The sequence below is a fragment of the Sorex fumeus genome, unplaced genomic scaffold (assembly GCF_029834395.1).
Source record: "Sorex fumeus unplaced genomic scaffold, SorFum_2.1 ptg000070l, whole genome shotgun sequence".
Classification (NCBI taxonomy): domain Eukaryota; kingdom Metazoa; phylum Chordata; class Mammalia; order Eulipotyphla; family Soricidae; genus Sorex; species Sorex fumeus.
In genome coordinates, this window is record NW_026606127.1 from 10263424 (window position 1) to 10283275 (window position 19852).

Consider the following 19852-nt stretch of genomic DNA (forward strand, 5'->3'; position numbering starts at 1 on the left):
CCCGCTCAAGCAAATCGAAGACTAACGGGAAGTTAAGTGATTAAGTTATTAAGAATACAACATTCCTTCAGGAGAGTTGAAGCTTGTTAGTTTTAAGTGATTTCTGGTATCAATTCCCTCCAGCCATACATTAAAGGTAGCAAAACACTTTTCACGTTTTTCTGTTCCCAGTCAGTCAACTACCCTTTCCTGAGAAAATCTATTAACTGGTTAGTCTCATGTCATTCAGAAACTGCTTTCATTTCTCCCCATTTTCAACAAAGTTATTACTGGTACCAAGCAGAGTTGGTTAAATATATGTTCCTGTTAACATATATTTGCACTTGGGATCCATGTGAACACCTTCCACCTGGCTTTTAATGAAGGTGGTCATCCAGTTTGCTTTTCTGGTGGCATTCTGTTTCTCACTATTCCTCTCCACAGGTAATTGATGTGAAAATAACATATTTAGTAAACGGTATGATTAAAAGTTCCAGAAGGAATGCCAGCCCTTTCAGCTTTCTGGGTCTTATATGTAAACTGTACTTTGGAACCTATCTTATTTTCGTATGTTTGTCTTGAATTTCATTTTCAAAAATATTTTAACGTATTTGAAAAAAATCCACCAATTATCCCATGATGATCACCAGATTTCCACTTCGCTACCCTTCCCGGTTTCCTTTCCAACCATCCATCACCGCATTAACTCTCCTAGGACCATCTCTTTCTACCACAACCTTTCAGGCTCAAGGTCAATTCGTACTAACTGCTTTGGGAGTGGTGACCTAGGATGCATGTCTTTGTATGGTACCTACCACAATGGAACCACAACGTCATTTATAAAGTTGGTTCTTGTGTGAACGGCAGTTAAAAGCGATGTTTAGAGAAAGCTACAGGCAACAGGGACCATGGAAGACCAAAGACCAGCCCCTCAAGCTAATATAATTTGAGCTCCCGCCACCAGAAATTTCCTGAAAGCTGGCTTGGCTACCTTGGGGAGTTTACAAATCCAAAGACTTACATAGGCAATGGACCGCATTGTTGAAACTCACTAGTAAAGTGTCACCATGATAGCAACTCTGAATATTGTTGGGAATAATTGAAATTGTGCAGTTAGGGGTGCTGAAAAGAGGGCTCGAGGACATGGTGTCTTATTTTAGCATCTACCAGGAGCTGATCTTCAGGCTTCATGCGTCAACTGTTCTCTTGGCTTTTTCCTTGTTAAGAGTCATCCTTGAATGACTCTGAGGGCTTTGATCACTCATCTGGTAGGTTTATTCCACAGTGTATGTGTTCGCATTCCCCAACCATCATTTATGGATAGACCACCCAAACCTTTTAGTGATGTGTCTCAAATTTGCTTCCTTTCCAAAGGAGGCCATGAGGTGTAAACACAGCCTCTATGGAAGAATTTTTACTTTTCTTCTCATCATCTTAGACTCATCTGCCTTCCTCAGCCTATTCCAAATTTATTATTTTAACCGAAAACTGCAAACCGTGCCATTTCTCCCATTTTTTTCGAGGACACCAGTGATGGGCATACTTGACTGTGCTCTAGTCTTACTCTTGGCTCTGTGGTCAAGTTTCACATCTGGTGGGTCTCTGGGGAGCATAAAAGATTGCAAGAATTGAACTGTGTCCTTCTTGCTTGCAGAGCAAATGCCCTGTCAGCTTACTCTTCCTCTGACCCTACCCCACTCTTCATCAGGCCCATGCAATTTCTCCTCTTAAGGGCTTTATGCAGTCGAGTTTCCCACATTTGGGGAAATCGCAGGGGTCAGCACATCCCAAGTGCAATGGATGGGCCTCACCCTGGGAAAACCACCTACATGATCATGGTATCTCCCCTGCCCTGGACCATGTTTGTATTTCTTAGAGTCTTGTCTATTCCCCCTTTTTCCTCTATCTAACTTCTCATTCTTTCCCAGCTCCTCCTTCAACACCCAGCCACTCCCAAAATCAACCACAGTTGACAGCATCTCAAAATTCAGAACATTTATTAACAATCAATTAACTATGATGCATCTCTGGAGTGATAGCACAGCGGTAGGGCATTTGCCTTGCACACAGCCAACATGGCCGACCCGAGTTCGATGCATCTCTTTAATTTGAAAAAAAAAATTAGAATAAATAAATGGTGTATGGCATTTCAGTGTTTGCCTAGGGCAACCATCTGGTACCTAAAGTGGAACCTACCATTCCAGCTCTTACATTACGTAGCCATAGTAGAGAGAGATGTCCAACTCTTTTTCCCTCGCAATAAAGAACTGCACTTTCCCCCAAAGAGGTGTGTTTGGCATCGTTCTCACGCTCCTGCTGAGCCTTCCTTTTCATAGCCTCACGCTCTGGTCTCTGCTCTTTGGTGATGGGCTTTGACATGACTGGCTCGGGAACATTGGGCTTTCTCCATGGTTTAGGTTGGAAACGGAAGTCTTGGAGGAGAAAGTGACTCTGACGTTTGGGTGGAGACTGGCGCTTGTTCACACAGACAGGAGGAGCCTCCCGCTGTAGAGAAGTGCCAGCTGCTGTCTTGTAGGGATCAGGTCTAGAAGCTGCAGGCTGATGAATAGGCCGGCTACTAGGGTTCTGCAAACCTGGTCGAGATAGGTTGGTTGAAATGGACTTAGCAGGATTGGAAGGACCAGGCAAAAATGCAGTGGTTGACGGGGAAAAATTGGCAGCATTTGGCTGAGCTGCATTGGTAGAGCCAGGCTTGGCAGGGTTAGCTGCAGCAGGAAGATGTGTGGCTTCAGATTTTCGTCTCCGAGGAACAGGTTCAGCTTGTGGATTCTCCATGGTAAGAAACGGCAAAGGTACCAATTTGACCTTCCCAGGAGGTGGCAGCTCAGACTGGGATGGAGATGAGCGTTTATCAGCACTGCTACTTGGTTTCTGTGCTTTGACCTGAGTTTTCTCAAGGCCTTTTCCATCCCGTGTAGCACCTAGCCATGGCTTGACAGCTGAGGATGGCTTGACATCTTTGGGGTTCTTTGCGCTACTCAGCACCTGGGAGGAAAATATTCCAAGTTTTGGATCACTCTTCCCCAGAGCACGAAACATTTGGACAGAATCCAGCATGTGTATGCCTAGGTAGCGGCGGGGTTATTTAACTGCCTCTTGGCAAAACTCAGGTTGAGTTTCCTTGCATTTCATCTTGCCAATGGTGGAGTTTCTTCTGCCTTGACCTTGTTCCCTAGCTGCTTACACTCATTAACTTTCTTAGAGTTTTCTCTGGTGTTTTTTATCTTCTGCTGCCCATGGCTCTTTGTCTTGCTGATCCTGCTGGAGGCAGATTTGTGAGATTTGCTGTTAGTTTTGGCTGTGGTCACAGGACACCTCTCACTGACTGCAGCATTACAAACAATCCCTGCTCCCCTCAGCAAGCATTCTCAGACTTTTGGCTGGATTTTGGCCTTGGGTTCTCCCTCAAGAGGTTCAGAAGCCTCCTTTTTGTTCTTCCCTTTTGCATGGGAGGTCCGCTTAGTGCCACTTGAATTTTCTTGCACCTGCTTCAGAGTGATGGTGTCAGTGGTGTTCATTACCTGCAGATCTTTGCATGATCTAGGTCTACTGGGATCTGGTAGGTCTCCAGAGGTTTTGAAAGCCCACTTTTCATCTGATCAAAATTCTTACCTTTTTGATCCTGAGTTGGAGTTGGTGTCAGCGCCAGGTTACTTTGGGCTGGAGATATTATGGGAACTTCCCCAAGATCAGGTGAGTACCTGTTACTTATGGTTCACATACAACTTAATCTTGTTGATGCATTGAAGGTTACCCTGATTTTTGATCCACTTCAAAAATCATTACTTGAGTTTTTCCCAAGAAATATTTTTGGAAGGAAAACTTTATTTAAATTCTGTGTCTTAAGATGTTTATCAACAATGTAGTTACTAATAACTCTAAGAATAATAATGCATACACGAATATAATTTTTCTATTCAATGTGATTTACATAGGAGGAAGTGTAAAGAAAACATCATGAAAAATATGTATCACAGAACTGAAAAAGAATTATGTAGATATTAATGAAATCTGGGCTCTGTAGCAAGCAGCATAGTACAGTATGTTATGGAGAACAGACACAAGAGTAAGCCTTGAATAACAGTGGATGGCATCCCAAACAAAATCAAATAAAACAGTACAATAAGGTTATTACTAAATTGTTCCACATATACAATATGAAGACTCTATTTTATTTTAGTAAAAACTGCTAGCCAAAAAATGGAATAGAAGGTGATTTTTGAGTGACACTTTACCAGTCCATTAAAGAGAAAGGATTTATCAGTAACTACATAACAAAAAGAAAATAGGAATAAACGTGATTGTATTTCATAGAGATGAAATGTTTTAAATGAGTAAAACACAGAAAGAAACTTCGAAATTACAAAAAATTATACTCATCAGTACCTTTGAATATTAACCAGCAAACAACATGTGTTAAACATAGCAGAGGATTTCACTTGATCACACAAGAAACAGAAAAGACCATTTAAAAAGTGATCACAAAATAATGCAAATTTACTTTCAACGCCTATATTAGAATTATCGTTATCAAACAGGAAAACTTTCTTCTCAATGTTTAATAAATGAGCACCAAAATCCCATAAAATATCTTTATGTAGGAAAACTCAGAATTCACAAATATGACAAAAATGTGTAATTAGTCATGTGAGACTTGATTTTTCTATTTCCTTTTAGGATCTAAAAACAAAACTTGACTATTATCAAAGTACTCTCATGTTAGGAAGAAAAAATCACATGAAATAATATTTGTAAAGATGACAAGCAGCTTTAACCTGGAACCTACTGACCACACAAATGAATCAAACCTCCTGATTCAAGTTAGAATATACCATTTTTTTTATTTTAACAGGCAGCGCATACATGAACTTAAAAACCAGAATGTAATAAAAACATTGAAGATTCTGTGTCTTCCACCGCCCTAGATAAGCACTATTAGCTATTTATGGGGAGCATCATTTCTGAAGCGTGTTTATACTCCAAATTGTCAAGTACCAAGTACTGTGTTCTAAGAAATAATAAGGAAAAAAGCCAGGAAGGATGGCTTTCTGATAAAGAGCTTTTCCTACTGGTACCCTATTGAAGGCATAGTATATTTCTAGTCCTGACATTTATTGAAGTAAAATTCTTTGACTTGCTCTCAGTGAATTATTCTCAGCATATTTCATATATATATTCTTTCTTTTTTGATGTTAAGTCTTTGGTTCTCTTCAATTTTATGTCCAAACGTTTTCCTCTTCCTTGATAATCGAAGTCCCTATTCTTTCTTTCTTTCCTTCTTTCTTTCTTTCTTTCTTTCTTTCTTTCTTTCTTTCTTTCTATCCTTCTTTCTTTCTTTCCTATTTTTTTCTCCCTCATATTGTCTTGGTGTCGATTGGTCAATGTTTGATGAAAGTGATCCCAAACTTGCTTACCTTAGAGGTCTTGCCTCCCTAATGCTCAGCACTCCGCACCTTCCCCATGCCCCATATTTTCTTATTACCTGGTTTAAATAGAAATCTCAAAGATCAATGATTATTACTTTGTAATATCACTATATTCACAATACTGAAGTATAAATACAAGTGGAGAGACCACTACAGAGAACACATGCTAGTATATATTAACAGTTTTTCACAGCATCTATATTTTCTATTTCTGTAAAAATACTGTCTCTGATTTACTTGTTTTCAGTGAATATCATGTAAAATTCAATATTAAAAGGAAAAAGAAACACAGAGAATCAAACCTCATATATATATATACATATATATAAATATATATGTTCGTGTGTGTGTGTATGTTTGTTTGTGTATTTGAGCTCCTAAGTATGTGTAAAATATAATGTAATCAATGAGGAAAAACACTTTGTATGTTTGAGAAAGTAAGCCAGTGTCTAAAATCACACAGCAAATGTCAAAGTCAAGCTAAAATGAGGCTTATAAAATTCTACTTGAATATTTTCTTTCATTACTACGTGCTGTTTTTACTTGACTGCTAAGTTTAGGGATGATAAATCTAATGAAAAACTTTGAAAAGTATTATTCCTTACCTGACATGGTCAGAGAAGAGGAAATACCGATGAAAGGTAGACGAGAAGAGGAGACAGTAGGAGATTACGTCTGAACACTGAAGCAGCTTAAGACCACAAGTGTTCAGTAGAGAGGACTGCTCACTGGTGATTGGTCATTGGTCACTCGTCACTTGCCATGAAGATTCAAATTTGTTTACAAACAAATACATGGGACCCCCAAGATTCTACCAGTTGGTGGTTCGTTTGGTGGGAGAATGATGTCATAAAGTAGGCAGGTGAAAGGTAGAGGCTAGCCAATCAGGAGGTCAGAATCCCAGAAGAAGATCGGATTGGATAGAGAGTGGGGTAGAATGAAGCAGGCTAGGGAGATGGAATTCTACAAGACGGTTATAACAGTTTCACCTTCGTCAGACTCTTGTGTTAGAAAAATACTCCCATGATGCTCAAGAGCTTAGCTATTTGATTAACAAATCAAGAAAATTACTAAATAATTGTTTATATTGCACTGTTAAAGAAACAACATTTGTTATTACTAGTATATTTTAGATAACGTTTACAGCACATCGGGTTGGGCATTTGCCTTGTAGGAGACCAACCCTGATTCCGATTCCTCTGCCCGGCAAGCTACCCAGAATATCTCGTCCACATAGCAAGAGCCTGGCAAGCTACCCATGACGTATTCGATAGGCCATAGCTAGTGACAACAAGTCTCACAATTTGTTGTAAGATGTTACTGGTTCCCGCTCGAGCAAATGGATGAACCACGGGAGGACAGTGCTACAGTGCTATGATTGAAAAAATTGGTGGTTTCTTTCAATATGACAACACTTACTAGGTTAAGTTGTAGATGAATCGAGATGTGTGAAAATGTAAATAAAATGAGAAGAAATAGTAAATGCACAGGTATCTTATTTGTACAAAACAAACAGTTGTTCTCAGTTTAAAACTGTAGAAGATAAAGAAAAACATATACTCATTTGTGTCAAAATTTTTCAACCTGAAAGAAAAGGACCAAAACCAATTTAAGTAATCAAAAAACAAGCAAAACTAACAAATACTGGCAATTAATATGATAGGCCAAGTATGAATGTTCTTAATAAATTAGTGCTGTGAAAAAAATCAGTATTTAGCTATTAAACTTCAATATTAAAAATAAGCATAAACCATGATCATATATAAAATGTATTGAAAGAAGTGTAAATGACTGGTAAACACAAGGGCAAGACACTCGCAAATGCCTACCAGGTTCTCTCAGAGTGAGAACTGGACAATAATTGTTGTCTTATCAACAAAATCCAGTCTCTGTATCTTGGCCATTGATGGGATTACATGGCTCCAGGGGCAGTTCATGGTTGTAACACTTAGCTACTAGGAGATGGGGGATCTGGTTGGAGGGGGCCCAGTCTTGATCTGAGCAGCCTTGGAGATCTCATCCCCCGGTTGCGCACACCTGGGTTCCTCTGTCAGATTCGTTCATGCATGAGGCTCCTTCAAGCTTGGGGAGAGTGGTCTAAAGCGTACCTATGGCTGGTTGCAGAGGTCTTCAGGTGCCGGGGCTCTGCTCGGCGCGGTGAGGGAAACACAACACACCGCCTCCAAGGGACCCTGGTGAAGAAAGCCAGGTGTGGGGTCAGGAGACTGTCATTTTAGACATATTTGGAATTAATTTTAGATCAAAAAGTACACATCATTCTAACTATGTATGTGCTTAGTAATAAATTACTACACACTTGTTCAATCACCTAAGAAACCCCACTCTGCTCAGATAACTAGATTTTTAATTATAGGTCTGTTTTGCCTGTGTGTCATGACTGAGAATCACTATCATTAGATATGAAACTCACTATACACAAAGATGCACACAGGCTGCTTTGAGTCATCTGTGTTGTTAATGTGTGTTGGCCATTAAACTTCACTGAGACCCTTTATTCTGTCCTTTACAGGAGCCTCATAAGTGTCAACTTCCATTCAAGTTGAACTTATAATAATGTGGAATGAAATCATCAATATGATCCTCACCTCTTCCTTCAGGAGAAAAATCCTACTTATATTCAAGGTGGTCAAAGTGCAGACAACACCATCCACCTTTTCCTGGAGATGTACACGGGACTGAGGTGAGAACAGCAAAAGGCTCTAGTTTAATGGTCTTAATGAAGGTTTCAGGGAAGTGCATTAAACAGGACTCATATAACATCTTCCAAAAGAATTATTTTGTAAAACTGATGCCTTGATTATGGTAAAAGATAATATGGTAAAAACCATATTTTTCTTTCTGGGACATTAAAGTTCTAAATATATCAAGCTGCTTTGAAATACTTTCTTTGATTAGGTACCACTGTCTGCCATAGGGTAAGTAAGGACAACACTCAAATTAATCAGAACAGAAAAAATAACTCCTACTAGGTTTGGTTACACATATACTAAAATTGAAATGATAAAATGATGAGCATGGTCCTTGCACAGAGATGACATGCAAACTTGTAAAGAGCTCCATATTTTTGTTGCAAGAAGAACTAACACGGCTACTTTAAGCTAAGGCAATCCCCACAAGTACAAAAATTCTACATAAAGATAGCACAAATCCCCATAACAACAATCTCTCTCAATGTCTATGGACTAAATGTGCCAATTCAGAGGCACAGAATAGGAAGATGAATTAGAACACTGAACCCAACATTCTGATACCTGCAAGAAACATATCTGAGCAATCAAAGCAACCATGGGCTAAAAGTAAAAGGCTGGAAAACAAGTATTCAAGAAAAGAACACCTCCACAAAGCTGGAGTAGCCATACTAGTATCAGACCACATGGACTTCAGGCTAAAGGTTATAAGAGACAGTGAATGTCATTTCTGCATGATCATGGGATCTTTACATCAGAAAGAACTCACCCTCCTCAATGTAGATGCTCAATGACAGACCAGCAAAATACTTAAAAACAACTTCTAATAGACTTATAGAAAAACATTGATAGCAAAACAGTACTAGGTGGAGATTTCAACACTACTTTGTCACTTCTCAATAGATCAAACCGAATAAATCTCAGCAAGGAAATATTTTACTTAAGTGAAGTAATGAACAACCGTTGGCTTAGAGAAGAAATCAAAGAGGAAATAAAAAGGTTCCAGAAACAAATGAGAATGAGGACGCGAGCTACCAGAACTTGTGGGACACAGCAAAAGCAGTGTTAAGAGGAAAGATTATACCTCTGCCAGAATTTATCAGGAAGAAAGAAAGGGCCTACATGAATAAATTAGAGCTCAAGATTTTGGAAAATGACCAACAAAAGGAGTGCAAACTAGGCTGGAGCAAGGAAATAATAAAATTTATAGTAGAAATCAATGAGCTAGAAACCCAAAATACAATCCAGAAGACCAATAAAAGCAAAAGCTGTTTCTTTGAGAAAATAAACAAGATCAATAAACCTCTAGAAGCCTCTCAAAGAAACAGAAAGAATTCTAATAAATCGAATCAGAAATGCAAAGGGGGGTATCCTAATAGAAACTACAGAAATCCATAGGATCATCAGAGATTATTTTGAGAATCTTTGCAGCAGGAAATGAGAGAATCTTTAACAAATTGATAAATTAATGGATTCCAATTACCTCCCAAGGCTGAATCAAGAAGATTTGGAATACTTGAACCTATCACTACCAAGGAAATTGAAATGATGGTCAAAATATCCCCCCAAACAGAATCCTTGGCCCAGATGGATTCAATAGTGAAATATTTCAATCCTTTAAAGAGGAACTGCTGACAACATTTTTAAGATTTTCCAGGAAATTGAAGAAACAGAAATGCTCCCAAATAGCTTCTATGAGGCAAAGATCACCCTAATACTCAAAACAGACAGAGACACCACAAAAAATGAAAATTACAGACCTATTTCCTTGATGAATACAGATACACAGATTCTCAAGAAAATACCAGCAAAGAGAATCCAGAAACTCAACAAAATATCACACACTATGACCAAGTAGGTTTATCTTGGGGATGCAAGGATGGCTTAACATTCTCTAGTCAATCAACATAATACACCATCTCAATAAAATAAAGATAAAAGTCATATCATCATATCGATAGATGTAGATAAAGCATTTGATGAGATCCAGCACCCATTCATGGTGAAAAACTCTCAAGAAAATGGGAGTTGAAAGTACTTTCTTCAATCTAGTCAAAGCAAACTACCACAAACCCACAGCAAGCATTATTCTCAACGGGGAGAAAACTAAAGGTTTGGAGCAGAAATCAATGAGCTAGAATCCCAGAATACAATTAGGCACAAAAGAAGTTACCCACTCTCACCACACCTATTCAACATAGTACTTGAAGTACTTGCCATAGGATTTCGGTAAAAAGAAAAGATATCAAGGGCATCCATATAAAAAAGGAAGAACTCAAGCTTTTACTATTTGGAGATAACATGATACTATACTTGGAAAATCCCAAAGAACCTACAAAAAAGCTCCTGGGAACAATAGATTTGTTTAGTAAAGTAGCATATTACACAATCAATATCCGGTAGTCCATGGCTTTCCCATATATTTCAAATGAAAGAGAAAAAAAGAGATAGAGAAAAACAATCCCATTCACAATAATACCTCAGAAAATCGAGTATATTATATTAGAATCAACTAAAATGTTAAGGAACTATACTTTGGTACTATTGCGGCAACATGGGAATATGCCATTGTTGACAACATTGACGAGGAATACGATCCACTGGTTCAGCACCTCCATGAATGTGTGAGGAAAGCCAAGAGAGAGATAGCCACAAAAAATGGCCTATCTTCGAAAACTCTTGAGCTAATTTGCCAGCGTGGTTTGGCGCATGCCTCAGGCAACCGCAAGCTAACATCCGAGCTCGCAAAGCAGTGCAGAGATGCGATCAAGGAAGACCTCAAAGAGAGAAGAGCAGAAGTACTGGTAGATGCGGCAGAAGCCAGCAAAAGTATTCGTAACGCCCGCCTGTCCTTCGCCAACTATAAGACCAAGATGACTGCCCTCCGACGTCCTGATGGATCCATCACATCCTCCAGGACGGCAATGGAGAAGATTACCATGACTTCTACTCAAATCTCTTCGATAACCATGTCCACTTGCCGACATACCAAATTACACAGGATGGATATGTCCTTCCCAAAGTTCTCCCTTCCGAAATCCGACACGCCATTTCGTTGGTAAAGAAACCAACAGCACCCTGCCCAGTCAAGGTCAGACCTGAACACCTGAAGAACCTGCCGTCAGTACTCATCAATACACTGGCTCGGCTCTTCACTCGCTACCTGTCTGAATGCAAGTTTCTGTCTCAATGGAAAACCAGCAGGACCGTACTACTGTTCAAGAAGGGAGACATCCATGACATTGGCAACTGTCGCCCGATCTGCCTATTGTCTGTCATCTACAAGTTGTTCACTCGAGTCATCCTAAATAGGATTGGCAGAACACTAGATGAAGGACAACCATACGAGCAAGCAGGGTTCCGCAAAGGATTCAGCACCATCGCAAAGGATTCAGCACCATTGCGCAAAGGATTCAGCACCACGCGATAACCAAGCTCATTGAGGTTTCTCTAGAGTTCATTGAGGTTTCTCTAGCTCATTGAGGTTTCTCTAGAGTTCAAGATGCCGCTGTTTAATGTTCATTGATTTAAACAAGGCCTTTGATTCTGTTGAGACGGAAGTGGTCATTGAAGCCCTACCCAATCAGGGCATTCAAGACCAGTACATCAGGATCCTCCGTGAGCTGTATTACAGATTCACTAGCAGGATCTCACCATTCTACAAAGAAGTGATCGTTGATGTCAAGAGAGGGGTGCGGCAGGGTGATACCATTTCACCAAAACTCTTCAGTGCCACCCTCGAGAACATCATGCGACGACTGGAATGGGACGTAATGGGACTGAAGATAGATGCTCGGCAACTACACCACCTCCACTTTGCTGATGACATTATTTTAATAACACCAAACATCAGCCAAGCAGCACAAATGCTGGCCGACTTTGACCGTGAGTGTGGAAAGGTAGGACTACAGCTGAATCTTACGAAGACAATGTTTATGCGAAACAGCCTTGTTCCTGATGCCCCATTCGCTCTCAATGGAATGACTGTCTCCGAATGCAACAGCTATGTGTACCTAAGTCGAGAGGTCAACATGACAAATGACCTGGCACCCGAGCTGTGCAGGAGGAAGAGAGCGGCTTGGAATGCCTTCAAAAACGTCGAAGAAATAGCTAAGAGGAAGAAGAACCTCTGGCTCCGGGCACATCTATTTGATTCCACTGTTCTTCCTGCATTAACATATGCCTCAGAGACCTGGGCCCTACGCAAACAAGATGAGAATGGTATTCAGGTCTCCCAAAGAAGAATAGAAAGAGCTATGCTTGGAATATCAGGTTTCACTCAAATGAGAGAGATAATCCGGAGTTCTGACATCTTTCGCCGATCAAGAATCAGGGACGCTGTCTCTTATGCCAAGTTGTCGAAAATTGGATGGGCTGGTCACGTAATGAGATTTAAAGACGACTGCTGGACTAGAGCTGTTACTGACTGGATTCACCGGGATGTCAAAAGACCGCGTGGCCACCCACCTTCCAGATGGTCAGACTTCTTCGTCAAGATCATGAACGATCGGTTTGAGGCCCTTCATGTTCCCGGTTCGAACAGATGCCATTGGGCTACACTAGCACGCGACAGGGACAAATGGAGATGTTACTGGCGCCCGCTCGAGCAAATCGACGACTAAGGGGAAGTTAAGTGATAAATGATAAAATTTTAAGGAACTATACAAAAAAAAACCCTAAAAACTCTACTTCACGAAATAAGAGAGTATATGAGGAAATGGAATCACATCCCATGCTCATGGATTGAGAGGATTAACACTGTCAAAATGGCAATACACACCAAAGCTCTATAAAGATTTACTGCACTTCCTATAAGGATAGCCATAACATTTTTCAAAGAAATAGATTAAATACTCTTGAAACTCATACACAACAATAAACTCCCATGAAAAATCTAAAGCAATATTTGTTAAAAAGAAGAAGGGAACAGCTTCCCCAACTTACAACCCTACTACAAATTCGTAGTAATCAAAATATCATGATATTCAGATAAAGACAGGCCTCACATCAATGGAATATAGTCAAATATCCTGACGCTGGCCCTCAGATTATTATTACCTAATCTTTCATAAAGGCTCAAGAAATATGAAGTTGAGCAAAGAAGTCTCTTCAACAAGTGGTGCTGGGAAACCTGGACAGCAACAGGCAAAAAAAAAAAAAAATTGAACTCAGACCTCTTTATAGTGCCAGGCACAAAGTCAGATCAAATGTATTAAAAACCTCAATATCATACCTAAATTCTTTTTTTTTATTTAAACTTTATTTCATTGAGTTTTTTCACTATGTCCCACCACTGTTTTCGGGCCATGTGGGTTTCATCAGAAAAATCAGCTGTAAATTTTAAGGATGCTCCTTTGTAAGAGATTTCTTTCTTTGATCTTGTTGCTTTCAGAATTTTGTCTCTGTCTAAGGTTTTGGTCATTTTGATCAGGATGTGTTGTGGGGTATTTTTATTTGGATTTCCTCTAGCTGGTACCCTTGGGGCCTCCTGAATGTGGTCACAAGTTTTCTTCAGCTCTGGAAACGTTATAGAAACAAGAGATGACTTAATAGAAAACACATCTTGAGAGAAAAGACTGAAAAGTCATATTGCTTCAGGTGTGCAAACAAGGAGAGATGAACTGCTACTATAAATGATAAAACAGTGAAGTATATACCCTCACCCTCAAGAACATAAGAACTTTGCTGCTATATCATCCTCACATAAACTCTGGTTATTTAATATATCTAATCACTTTTCCCATGACAAGAATTTTTTAACCTCAACATTGATCCTAATCTTTTTAAAATTTTTTTTGTTCTTGTTGTTTTTATTTATATATTTATTTTTTTATTTTTTTAAATTGAGTCACCAATGAGATACAGATACAAACCAATTCCTAATCAGGTTTCAGTCATACAATAATCCAACACCCATCCCTCTCCCAGTGCCCATTTTCCACGACCAATGGCCCCAGTTTCCCTCCTGTCAACTTCCCCAACCTACCTCTAGGCTCTGTGGCAGACATTTTCTTTCCATCCCCCCTCTGTCTCTCTCTCTCTTTATGTCTCTCTCTCTCTCTCTCTCTCTCTCTCTCTCTCTCTCTCTCTTTCTCTTCCTTTCACACTCTCACGTTTTCGCTTTTTCCAGACAAATACTTCAAAGACTTATTCCCCTCCTACATCTCATGTGAACTATCTTATAAGGAGCATGATGTCAAGTTCCTTCCTTGTCAAGTATACAAGAATGGAACTCTACTGTGGAGGGAATGTTTGCTTCCTACGACTTCCAAAAGCAAAGAAAAAATATATAACAGTGATATATTGAAACTGGCTCCAGTTTAGAGATAGATTCTCAAAGTAGCACCTTTGCAGAATGGATCTTGTACATAAACTTAGATATGTACCATTTTCATCAACTTGGTCTCTAAAGGACTGATACAGGCATTTATTAGGATAGGGTCTGATATAGTATCACGGGGGTGAAGAGTAATAGACACTTTGCTGGTGGTGCTATGAGGTAACTTTATACCAAGACTATAAATGTTAATACCATTTTAAATATATGACCTTACCTATAATAAATTATTTAAAGAAAAAGAATATCAAACATACCATCACTATCACCTATAATTCCAGTGCCACCACTATCACTTGAATTTCAAGCTATCTCCAAAGATAAAAATTTCAAAACAACTTTATTATAAGCACATACCTGAATTCTTAAGATATATGGAGAAAAATGTGGGACGATCCCTCCATGACATTAAAGCTAAGGGAAACTTCTAGAATGAAACACCACTGACCAAGGAAGAGGAAATGAAGATAAACAAATGAGACTACATTAAACTAAGACGTTGCTGCAACTTAGAAAAAATGGTGACCATCATAAAAAGACAGCCCACATAATGGGGAAAAATTATTTATGCACTACCCATAAAATTAACCTCAAAATTCTGATTGCTGTATCGTTAAGAACACTAAATAGTTCCCGTGAATTTTATTCTTCTTCACATATATTTACTCTAAAATATTTTAGATTTCATTTTAAACCACAGGTAAAAAATAAAAATTATAATTTTTTTAAAATTAAAAATAACCCCTATGCATAGCCAGGTGCGATCCAAAAAAAAAAAAAAAACCAAGAAAAACAAGCAAGCAAATAAGCAAGAAAGAAAGAAATTAAAAATTAAAAAATAATGCTGTTTGCAATGCTAAGGATCAATCCCAGATCATCATACAATGGAAGGCAAATGCTCTATCCCTGAGTTATATCCCTGATCTTAAACATTTAAAAAGGTCTTTTTTGATGTCTCATTGCATTTTATTTTTTAAAAAATGCTTTTCTTAGTATACCTGGTCGCCATCGTACCGCCTACTTCTTGACCTTTTCTTCACTTGTATATTTTACCTCTAAGATTCAGTTGTCATCTTATCCTTCCTATAGCCATGCTTTCCTTTGACAAACTTTCCAAGATCATGTCTGGCTTGCTTTAACATGGCATAAAATGGAAACGTTATTTTCTCTATGCTCTCACGCAAGAGGTGATAATGTTTTCGACCCAGGAGAACTCTTTTCTGGTGAGCTTCCTGGCTGTTTCTACTTGACTTCAAAATATCTAAAGGTAAGGCATCATCTTTTTGTTTTTGCGTTTTTGGGTCACACCTGACGATGCACAGGGGTTACTCCTGGCTCTGCAGTCAGGAATTACTCCTCACGGTGCTTGGGGGGACCATACAGGATGCGGGGAATCTAACCTGGGTAGGCCGTGTGCAAGGCAAATGCCCTACCTGCTGTACTATAGCTCCAGCTCCACCCGCCTCCCCATAATTCATCATCTTGAGGGCCTCAGATTTTTACCTTCCATTTAGAAACTTCATCTTTACATTGACACAGTAAATTGAAACCACAGAATCATTGAATGGCATGTTATAATGGTAGCAGCCATGAGCAAACATTGATAACCCATAAGTTGGCATGAATGAATTCTGTCTCAGAGGATTCACTTCTGAGGATACCTGTCACTACCTCCTTTCTGTTACGTATCCCAGGATCAGAATCTAAATCAGGCCAGCAGTAGAAATTGTCCACCCAAAAGCTAGCCTTCCACTGGGATCAGAATCCTTGATGCATGTAACTTGTAATTTTTCATTCATGATTTGTTGACCTTGTTTCAGGCAGAGGCATCCAGAGCATAAACTCAGCTTTCCAGTAGTTTCCACAGGAAATCCAAATACCTAAGAATGTTATCATTTCTGACGCCACTCTTAAAGATTTTTTTTGGAATCCCACGGTAAGATACTATCATTAATGTTATAATATTACTGTTCTCCATAGTCCAGATCTCCCCAAAGAACTCTCTACCCTCCTCACTCAAAGTATAGACTCCAGTTTATCATTCTTCTGAACGTACTTCTATTTGTTTCACTCAGGTTCTCCCCTAAAGTGTACAGGTTAAGTTCATACCACTCCAAGTTCTTATTCCTAAACTACCAGAGTGGGCTTGGTCCTCAATCTTGTGTTCTTCCTTAAAGAAATACCGTACTTCCTTTCTTTATGTCACTCCTTGCTTGCTTTGTAAAACAAGTGTTCTCTCGTGAACATATATTCCATTCCACCCTATGCCTGTTTCACAAGTTTCTAAGTGTTGTTCAATAAAATCTATTTTTCTTCACAGCGGTAGGGCGTTCGCCTTACAAGCGGCCAACATGACCGACCCGAGTTCGATTCCTCTGCCACTCTCGGAGAGCCCGTCAAGCTACCGAGAGTATTCGATATGCCAAACACAGTAACAACAAAGTCTCCAATGGAGACGTTACTGGGCCCGCTCGAGTAAATCGACGATCAACGGGAGGGCCTTTACCTTTTCTTCACTGAACTAAAATTTTTTTTTTCCCTTTATTGTATTTTATTTTTTTTTAAGTTGTAGATTTACAATTTTTTGTGCTTTGGTTTCAATTATACAATGATCAGATACCCATCCTCCACCAGTGCCCATTTTCCACCACCATGGATAATATCCCTCCCACCCCCATCCCCCCATCCCCCCTGTCTCTGTGGCAGGGCAATCCCCTGTGTTCTCTCTCTCCTTTTGGGTGTTGTGGTCTGCAAAAGAGGCATTGAGTGGCAAACATGTTCAGTCCATAGTCTACTTTCGACATGCATCTCCCCTCCTGGGAGGATCCTCCAAACATCCTTTATTTGGTGCTCCCTTCTCTATCTGAACTGCCCTTTCCTCTAGGATACCCGGCTGGCCTCTAAGTTATGGAGTAATCCTCCTGGTGCTGATCTCAGCTATTATTGGGTATTAATCTCATACTTTGTTACTTTATATCCCCAAGATGAATGCAATCTTTCTATGTCTATCCCTCTCTTTCTGACTCATTTCGCTTAGCATGATACTTTCCATATTGTACCACTTGTATGTGAATTTCATGACTTCATCTTTTCTAAGAGCTACATAGTACTCCATTGTGTAGATGTACCAAAGTTTCTTTAACCAGTCATCTGTTCTTGGGCACTCAGGTTTCTTCCAGTTTCTGGCTATTGTAAAGAGTGCTGCAATGAACAAACAAGTGCAGATGTCACTTCGACTATACATTTTTGCCTCTCTGGGATATATTCCCAGGAGTGGTATTGCTGGGTCAAATGGGAGCTCAATTTCTAATTTTTTGAGAATCGTCCATACTGTTTTCCAGAAGGGCTGAACCAGTGGACATTCCCACCAACAGTGAAGGAGTGTCCCTTTCTCGCCACATCCACGCCAGCATCGGTTGCTTTTGTTCTTTTGAATGTGGGCCAGTCTCTGAGGTGTGAGATGGTATCTCATTGTGGTTTTGATCTGCATCTCCCTGATGATTAATGATGTAGAGCATTTTCTCATGTGCTTTTTTGCCATTCGGATTTCTTCTTTGAGAAAGTTTCTGTTCATTTCATTGCCCCATTTTTGGATGGGGTTGGATGTTTTCTTCTTGTGGAGTTTAACCAGTATTTTGTATATCCTGGATATCAACCCCTTGTCAGATGTGTATTCGGTGAATATCCTTTCCCATTCTGTAGACTGTCTTTGTATTTTGGTCACTGTTTCTTTGGAGGTGCAGAAGCTTCTTAGTTTAAGATAGTCCCATTTATCTATCTCTGTTTTCACTTGCTCGGCCAGTGGCGTGGCATCTTTGAAGATACCATTAGCTTCAATGTCATGGAGGATTTTGCCAACTTTATCTTCAATGTACCTTATGGTTTCTGGTCTGATGTTGAGGTCTTTAATCCATTTTGATCTTACTTTTGTACATGGTGTTAGGCAGAGTTCTGAGCCTATTTTTTTGCATGTAGCCGTCCAGTGATGCCAACACAATTTATTAAAGAGGCTTTCCTTACTCCACTTCACATTACTTGCACCTTTATCAAAGATTAGATGAGCATATGATTGAGGAGAGATGTCAGTGTATTCAACCCTGTTCCATTGGTCTGCAGTTCTGCCTTTGTTCCAGTACCATGCTGTTTTAATTATTACTGCTTTGTAGTACAGTTTGAAATTCGGGAGGTTGATTCCTCCCATTTTCTTTTTCCCAAGAATTGCTTTAGCTATTCGTGGGGGCTTATTGTTCCATATAAATTTCAGGAGTGTTTGCTCCATTTCTTTGAAGAATGTCATGGGTATCCTTATAGGGATTGCATTGAATTTATACAATGCTTTTGGTAGTATTGCCATTTTGACAATGTTAAGTCTCCCGACCCATGAGCAGGGGATATCTTTCCATTTCCTCATGTCCTCTTTTATTTCCTGAAGTAGCGTTTTGTAGTTTTCTTTGTACAGGTCCTTTACTTCCTTAGTTAAGCTGATTCCTAGGTACTTGATTTTCTGGGGCACAATTGTGAACGGGATTGTTTTTTTCATGTTGCTTTCTTCTCTCTCACTGTTTGCGTATAGGAAAGCCATGGACTTTTGGGTATTGATTTTATAACCTGCAACTTTACTATATGAGTCTATTGTTTCTAGTAGTTTTTTGGTGGAAGTTATTGGGTTCTCTAAGTAGAGTACCATATCATCTGCGAATAGTGAGAGCTTGATTTCTTCCTTTCCTACCTGAATGCCCTTAATATATTTTTCCTGCCTAATCGCTATTGCAAGTACTTCCAGTACTATATTGAACAGCAGTGGAGAGAGTGGGCATCCTTGTCTCGTCCCTGATCTTAGAGGGAAGGCTCTCAGTTTTTCCCCATTGAGGATGATGCTTGCTGTAGGCTTGTGGTAGATGGCTTTAATTATGTTGAGGAAGGTCCCCTCTATACCCATTTTGGCTAGGGTTTTCATCATAAAGGGGTGCTGGATCTTATCAAATGCTTTCTCTGCATCTATTGATATGATCATATGCTTTTTATCTTTTCTTTTGTTGATATGGTGGATTATGTTGATCGATTTCCGAATGTTAAACCATCCTTGCATCCCTGGGATGAATCCTACTTGGTCATGGTGTATGATCTTTTTGATGAGTAGTTGGATTCTATTTGCTAGTAGTTTGTTGAGGATCTTTGCATCTATGTTCATCAGGGATATCGGCCTGTAATTCTCTTTCTTTGTGGTATCTCTGTCTGCTTTTGGTATCAGTGTGATATTCGCTTCGTAGAAACTGTTCGGAAGTGTTTTTGATATTTCAATTTCGTGGAAAAGCTTAAAGAGCATCGGGAGTAAGTCCTCTTTAATGATTTGGAAGAATTCACTAGTGAATCCATCCGGG

General features: G+C 39.5%; 2 pseudogenes; one reads left to right on the forward strand and one right to left on the reverse strand.

Annotated features, from left to right (window-relative positions):
• Positions 1-1719: 1719 nt before the first annotated feature.
• On the reverse strand, positions 1720-1830 carry LOC130037027 (uncharacterized; annotated as a pseudogene).
• A 6586-nt stretch (positions 1831-8416) lies between these two features.
• LOC130037030 (uncharacterized) lies at positions 8417-8513 on the forward strand (annotated as a pseudogene).
• Positions 8514-19852: the final 11339 nt, after the last annotated feature.